General features: G+C 51.6%; 1 long non-coding RNA gene across 1 annotated transcript; it reads left to right on the plus strand.

The window, feature by feature from the left end:
• The first annotated feature begins 117 nt into the window (after positions 1 to 117).
• Positions 118 to 4,051, plus strand: LOC111536781. The gene is made up of 2 exons (XR_002729819.1): positions 118 to 338; positions 3,533 to 4,051. It is a non-coding gene; the product is annotated as an uncharacterized LOC111536781 (long non-coding RNA).
• The last annotated feature ends 2,629 nt before the right edge of the window (positions 4,052 to 6,680 follow it).

The raw sequence follows: 6,680 nt of genomic DNA on the forward strand, positions 1-6,680 counted from the left end.
CGCCTCTTTGCCATCTTGTCGTGCCATTGGTGAAAAAGACAGAGGGCGGCAACCCCACTCGCCCTTTGATTTTATTGGTTCGTGCCTGAGACTCAGACCCGAGCCCAGGGGCAACTATATTAGTCCAATCTCCGGGTTGAGAAGGTGGGACGTACTGGCCACTGCTCGAATCCCAGGAGAACCTTCTGGAACCCTGGCGACGTCAAAGGCAGCCTTAAAGGAAAACTGTACCCACCAGTTGGCCGTGCGGCCGTGCATTCTTTTCTTTCTTCATTGGGGGGCAAGGGGGAGAGAACAGTGCACTCTGGGAGGTGTAGTCCCTGGACCGGGGCCAAAAGGTCAGCACTTCTTACTCGCCTTTCAGCCAACGGTGTAGCCACCTCGAGCTGACCTCATTTAGCTTTACCTTACCCTGACCCCGCGGTGGCCTGACATGACCTAACGGAATCTCTAACAGATCCCACGGATGCCGGGTTTCAGAGCCCTCCGGACCTCTTCCCTGAGGGAAACAGATGACTCTGCCCAGGCCGGCGCCTCCAGGAGTCTCCCCCGCCCACCCTGTGTACAGCCCCTCATCCTCGCGCCCCTCCTGAGCTACCCCGCGGTGCCCATTTCAGTCCCCTTTCTAATCAGTCTCTCATCCTGCTTCCCCCTGGAGTGCCTGTGTTTTAGCCCTTTCCTTCTTGGCCCTCAATGATCTCCTGTCTTCCTTCCCGCAGTGATCCGTTTTATCCTATTCTTGGTTCTTTCTTTACACCCCTGATCTCCTATCCTAGATCTCCCCTTTAATCTTTCATCTCACTCCTCAAGATCCCCTTCCTTACCCTCAGAATCTCTAGTCTCCCCCACCCCCCATTAAGTCATTAGATCTCAGCCCCAGTGTCCCCGATGCAGGGAGCAGGCGGGGCTGCGGAGGCGGTCGCCGGCGGAAGCCGCCACTCGAGCAGACACGGTGCCTGGCGCCCACGTCACTGTCTCCCAGGCCCATCTGTGCTCGAGGGAGCGGGGGTGGGGAGGGAGTAATTTGGGGGTGAAGTGGGGGGAGAGTGCTGGGGGATTGATGATAAAGGAAGGGTCAGGCCGGAAGCTCTCCTTTACTTCTTTCTTTCCTATTTTCCAGAGACAGAGTTTGGACACCCATGAGGTCTTGCTAGAAACTGCGGCTTGAGTACCTGGGCCAAGAGCAGAGCAGGGAGGGGGGCCGGGTCCTGGGGTCCGGTCTGCAGATTCTTCACTACCTGCCTTCGTGCCAGGAGTCACTATGGGGCTCCCAAGGGTAAAGGGGCATGAGGTGTGAAGGAAGAAAGAGACTTGGGGTGAGAGGAGGATGGAGAGAAAGTGGGGTTGGGGGCCAGGAGGGGAGCAGAGATGGGTGATGAATGTGGGGGAATGAGGAGCACGAGGAATTTGGGGAAATGGGGTTGAGGGAGGGGAGGTGGGGAGAGGGAGTGGTGAGAGGATGGGGAGATGGGGTGAGGGGATGAGGAGGGGAGGGGCATGGGGCAGATGAGAGATAGGGTGGGAGTAAGGAGGGCAGAGGAAAGAAGGGCTGGGGAGGGCGGGGAGTCAGGGTGGGGGATGAGGAAAGAAGGGCTGAGGAGGGGCAGGAAGGCAAGGTGGGGGTGAGGAAAGGGGTGAGCAACGAAAGGATGAGGCACAGAGACGGGGTGAGGAGGAGTGAGGAGGGGGAGGATAGGGAGGAGGGATGGACTAGTGTGACACAGAGACGGGTGAGGTGGGGTGAGGGGCCCTGCACCGCTGCTGGCTCCTCAGATCTGGGGGCTCTCTGTCTCCCACCTACAGACTTGTGGGGCCCAGGCTGTGGGTGGCTCTCCTTCTTCCTATTCCAGTTCTGTCTCTTTTGCCTCCCCCAATCTTGCCTGTGCCAACACGGAGGCAGAGAGTTTAGTCACCAGCCTTTACCTGGTCCCTGCTAATGCTAAAGTGTAGGCTCGGACCTTTGAGGGTGCGGGACTGTGCCTTTAGGTGTTGGTGGCACAGACTCCACTGTTTGCCTAGTCTGTGGTTCCTGCCCTCGGTCCCATTGTCCTTGGTGTCAAGTGTGTGTGGTGCTCGGTGTGGCATGGACTGTGGCAGTGTGGTCTGGAGTCTATGCACCTTGTGAGCTCACATGCCACACTGGCACCTCATCTCCTTTGTAAATGGGGATTGATGCCTCAGGGGGTTGTTGAGAGGGTTAATTAAGGTAACACAGGTAGTGCACTTAGTTCTCAGCTGGGCATGTAGTTTATACCCAACCAATGGTTAACTTGGTTAACTCAACCAAGTTAACCATTACTCTACATGTTCACAGATGCTGGGAGTGTGAGTGCATCTGTAAATCTGTGAGTCTGATTGGGAGTTATTTATAGTGTGGTACTGGTAATGTGATTTGTGAGTGGATCTGTGCAGTTATTTTTGTGTGGTGGTGTGCCTGATTCTGTTATATGTTGTAGGTATATGATTTTGGGTCAGTGTACATGTGTGAGTAAATGACTGTGCCGGCATGTGTCTACATGACAAAGAGTGGATGAGGTATGTGGCCGCTGACACATTGACACCACGTCTGCCAGCGTATGCACGCATCTGCGATCATGCCAGTGCCAAACGCCCCCACTCACCCTCCCTCCCTTTGGAGACGTCATAACCCTAGGTGTCCCTCATTTCCTCACCCTGAGGGAACCGGAACCCGTGGGCAGGGGTGGGGGTGGGTGCCAGTGAGGAGGTGTTTTAGACAGAGGCACATGTTCCCTCCCAGACTGTATAGGGAAGGGAGCCCCTATCCTGCTCACATCCCAAAGGCTGCAGAGGAAGTGCCCCCAGCCTGTTTTCAGTTCCCTGTCTTGTCACCATGGTAGCGGTTGCCAGGGGTTCCCATGGTTGCTAAGATCTGGGTGTGGGAGGCTGCCAGGCCCTGTTGCCAGTAGAAACAGAGAATCCTGTGGGGAAGGAAGACTACCCTCACAACTGCCAGCTCTCTGCAGTGACAGAACTGGCCCTTGGGCCACTTCTCTCCCCCAGTTGTACCTATGATATGTATGTGGTAGTACTAGTGTGTGGGAGCAGGAGCGGGGGCTTTACAGGAAACCAGGACTAGAATACTGGGATACTAGATTACGGAGGAAAAGGGGGCTTCTTGGCCTAGCCATCACCATCCTTAAAGTTGGGAGGGCCTTACGAATTAGTGACTACCCCCCATCTCTACTAAAATACAAAAAAAAAAAAAAAAAAAAAAAAGCCAGGTGTCGTGGCGCAAACCTGTAATCTCAGCTACTCAGGAGGCTGAGGCAAGAGAATCGCTTGAACCCAGGGGGCAGAGGTTGCAGTGATCTGAGATCGTGCCACTGCACTCCAGCCTGGGTGACAGAGTGAGATGAGACTCCCTCTCAAAAAAAAAAAAAAAAAAAAAAAAGAGTGACTATCTCTTTCTGTCCCCTGTCCCTCATACCTCTCCCCTGGGCAGTCTCCTTGTTTGTTCTTGAGTTCTCCAGTGACTGGGTACTCATTACCTGATGCTTTCTCCTGGGCATAGGAATGCCACATTGACCCATCACCTTGGCTGCAGACGGCCTCTCTCCTGTGGTCAGACTCTGAGCGTCTCACCTGATACATGCTTCATGCTGACACCCAGGCCCAGACTTTGGTCTCACGCTGAATCCCAACTTTGACTTCAGCCTGAGACACAACCTGGTTATTGTCCTGGTAGAGAGAGTTCCCCAAATCCAGCCTCTGCCCAAACCCTCCTCCTAGACATGGCTGAGCCCTAATTTTGATTAAAAATACTTGAATTCATCTTCAGATTCAGTTCTGATCCTATACTGAACTAACTGAACACTCCGGGATCTAACTCCCTGATATTCGCTGGTGTCTCCCAGCGTGTTCTGAACCTATGGCTGACCAGCACCAAAAGGGTTCAGAGGGGTGATTTCCTGCCTCGGGCTGAGAGCGCAATGTTAGGGATAACCAGCAGAGGGCGTGCAACATCAGGTTCTAGAGGCAAGCGTCCAAGAGCCCACCTGTGAACTAAAAAAATTAAAGTTCTCGATTTTGATGCCAAAACTTTGGGTTTATGTGGGTTTTTACAGTCATGAATCTTCTCCTTCTGGCTCACCTGGGCTTAGTACTGGGTATGCACAGAATATGCTTAACTGTTTATTGGCATCTCAGGTCTCAAGAGGACTGAAGTCACCCCACCCTGAAATCAACATTTCTGTCACATGCTTAATACAGCTCCACTGCCTTCCCTGGTAACCAGTTATGTTTGGTCCTATTGAGAGGAAATCTGCCTCTCCATAGTGTTCACATTTCATCTTAGCCCTGTCCTTGAGACCACACTGACCTCATTGGCCCATCTGCCAAACGTCACCATCTGCATCCTTCAAATCTGCTTCTCTCCAGGACCCATGCCTTCATCGGTTCATCCCCTGCCTTTCTCAGTTCTACCCACTAAGATCATGTTTGCCTGAATGGGTTTCAGTTTGTAGTGCCCAGTTATGATTAGCTTTTTCCAGGAGAGCTGGTGCAGGGTACAAATGAGCCGACCTGCCTCCCTCCTCTGACTCTGAACTTCTTTCCACATAGGCTCAGATTACATCAGTGTGTGTGTGTGTGTGTGTGTGTGTTTGTGTTTGTTGTTTTGTTTTTCTTTTCAGACAGAGTCTTGCCCTGTTGCCTAGGCTGGAGTGCAATGGCGTGATCTTGGCTCACTGCAACCTTTGCCTCCTGGGTTCAAGCAATTCTTCTGCCTCAGCCTCCTGAGTAGCTGGAACTACAGGTGCGCACCACCACACCTGGCTAATTTTTGCATTTTTAGTAGAGACAGGGTTTCGCCATGTTGGCCAGGCTTGTCTTGAACTCCTGACCTCAGGAGATCCACCTGCTTCGGCCTCCCTAAGTGCTGGGATTACAGGCGTGAGCCACCACACCTGGCCCACCAGTTTATTTTTTGGCAGCCACCTCATACTGTTCACCCATACCGAGTTAAGGCTCTTTTCTCACTGAGCTGCTAAATCACCTCTTGTTCATTTGTACTTGTTATAATTTTGAATGGAGAGCTGTATTCATTTTAAACAAAGATACTGGAAATAAAATAAAATTTGTTTGCAATACATTCTCAATTTTAGGACACTCTTTGGGCTTGGAAATCTCTGTACTTGATGTTCACTCAAAGGTGGGACAAGGAGGGACTGAAGGTCCTCAGCTGGCTTGGCTGTGACTTCAGCACTTTGGACAGAGGCAATCACGGTACCCACCACCCCACCACCCAGCTATGCCTGGGACTGTGGGAGGGTGGAGATGATACACTCACAGCTTTCAGCTGGAGCAGAAATCCTTTCTACTTACCCAGTGCCTTACAGTCTGTAAAGCTCTCTCCTCTTACAAAACTCTTTCCTCAATTAACCAGCCCAGGAGGCTGACAGGACAGGGACTGTCCTACAGATTTTACAGTTGAGGAAACTGAGGTTCAGCAAAGTCAACCTCCAAGAAACCCTTAGACAGGGTGGGGTGGGAGAGAGCACTACTCCATGTTTAGCAAATTTAGCAGCCGTTGATTCTCTTAAGGAATGACTCTCCCCAGGGAGAAAGAGGAAATGCATTTGAACCAGAGCAGGACAGGATGGGTGGAGGTTTGTGGAAGACCCCGGCCAGTCCTGGGAGCAAGTGGCAGTTGGTGGGAAGAACAGTCCTCAAGGGGTCTAAAGTTCCAGCCAGGACTGCCGAACTGAGGGCAGGGAAACCTTATTCATTTGGACCCACAGATATCCAGCCTTTATGCCTCTTTTTCTGTCCCAATGCTTAGCTTCACTGAGCCTGGAGACAAGGACAAAGGGCTGGTGGGGTGTCATTAATCTGCTCTCAGTCTGGTGGACCCCATGGGAAGACTTCAGGGAGGAGAGGTGTGGGAGCCTCATGAGTGGGTGGGGTGAATTGTGCAGTGGTAAGAAATCCGTGCCATGGATACAAGCCTGGTTACCTGTCTGTGTCTATTCCCAGGGTGGAGAGGGGAGATGCTGGCTTACACAGCAGTGGTTCTTTTGAGGTGAGCTTTGACAGGAAGCACAACAAAGTGGCCAAGAACATGTCCTCTGAAGGCAAACTGCCTGGTTCCCCTACTTCCTGTGTGGTTGTGTAATCTTGGGAAACATGGGCTCTCTGTTCCTCATTTTTCTCACCTGCAATAAAAATCTCATAGGGTTATTGTGAAGATTAGCGACTATGCAAAGCACTGCCAAGTGCATAGTAAGTGCTCAAAAAATGTTAGAGATGACTTGTACTTGGGATCCTCTCTGGTTTTGGAGGTAGAGTATTGGCCTCTGATCCACAGCCTAGAAATGCTTTCTCACCTATAGGTACTGGCTCTGTTCTCAACAGATAAAAAGGTTGAATGAGGATCCCATAGTCCTCCAAATGGCATCTCCAATCTTAACTTTCCCAACCCTATCATATTACATTAAAGCAATTTGTCAAAATGGGGAGGAAACACTCAGACCAGGAGAAAATAGCCAACGAGTTTCCTTACTTTTAGCTCAGGAGGAACTTGGAAGTGTCTAAAACTGGCCCTGGGGCATGGCACAGGGGAGAGACAACACACAGCAGACAGCTTCGGAGACCTTATGACCTCATCCTCAATTTCTTTGAAAGCTCTGGCTCCCCACTTCAGTGCTCCTGTTTCCACTCCG

This window comes from Piliocolobus tephrosceles, chromosome 14 (genome assembly GCF_002776525.5).
Source record: "Piliocolobus tephrosceles isolate RC106 chromosome 14, ASM277652v3, whole genome shotgun sequence".
Classification (NCBI taxonomy): domain Eukaryota; kingdom Metazoa; phylum Chordata; class Mammalia; order Primates; family Cercopithecidae; genus Piliocolobus; species Piliocolobus tephrosceles.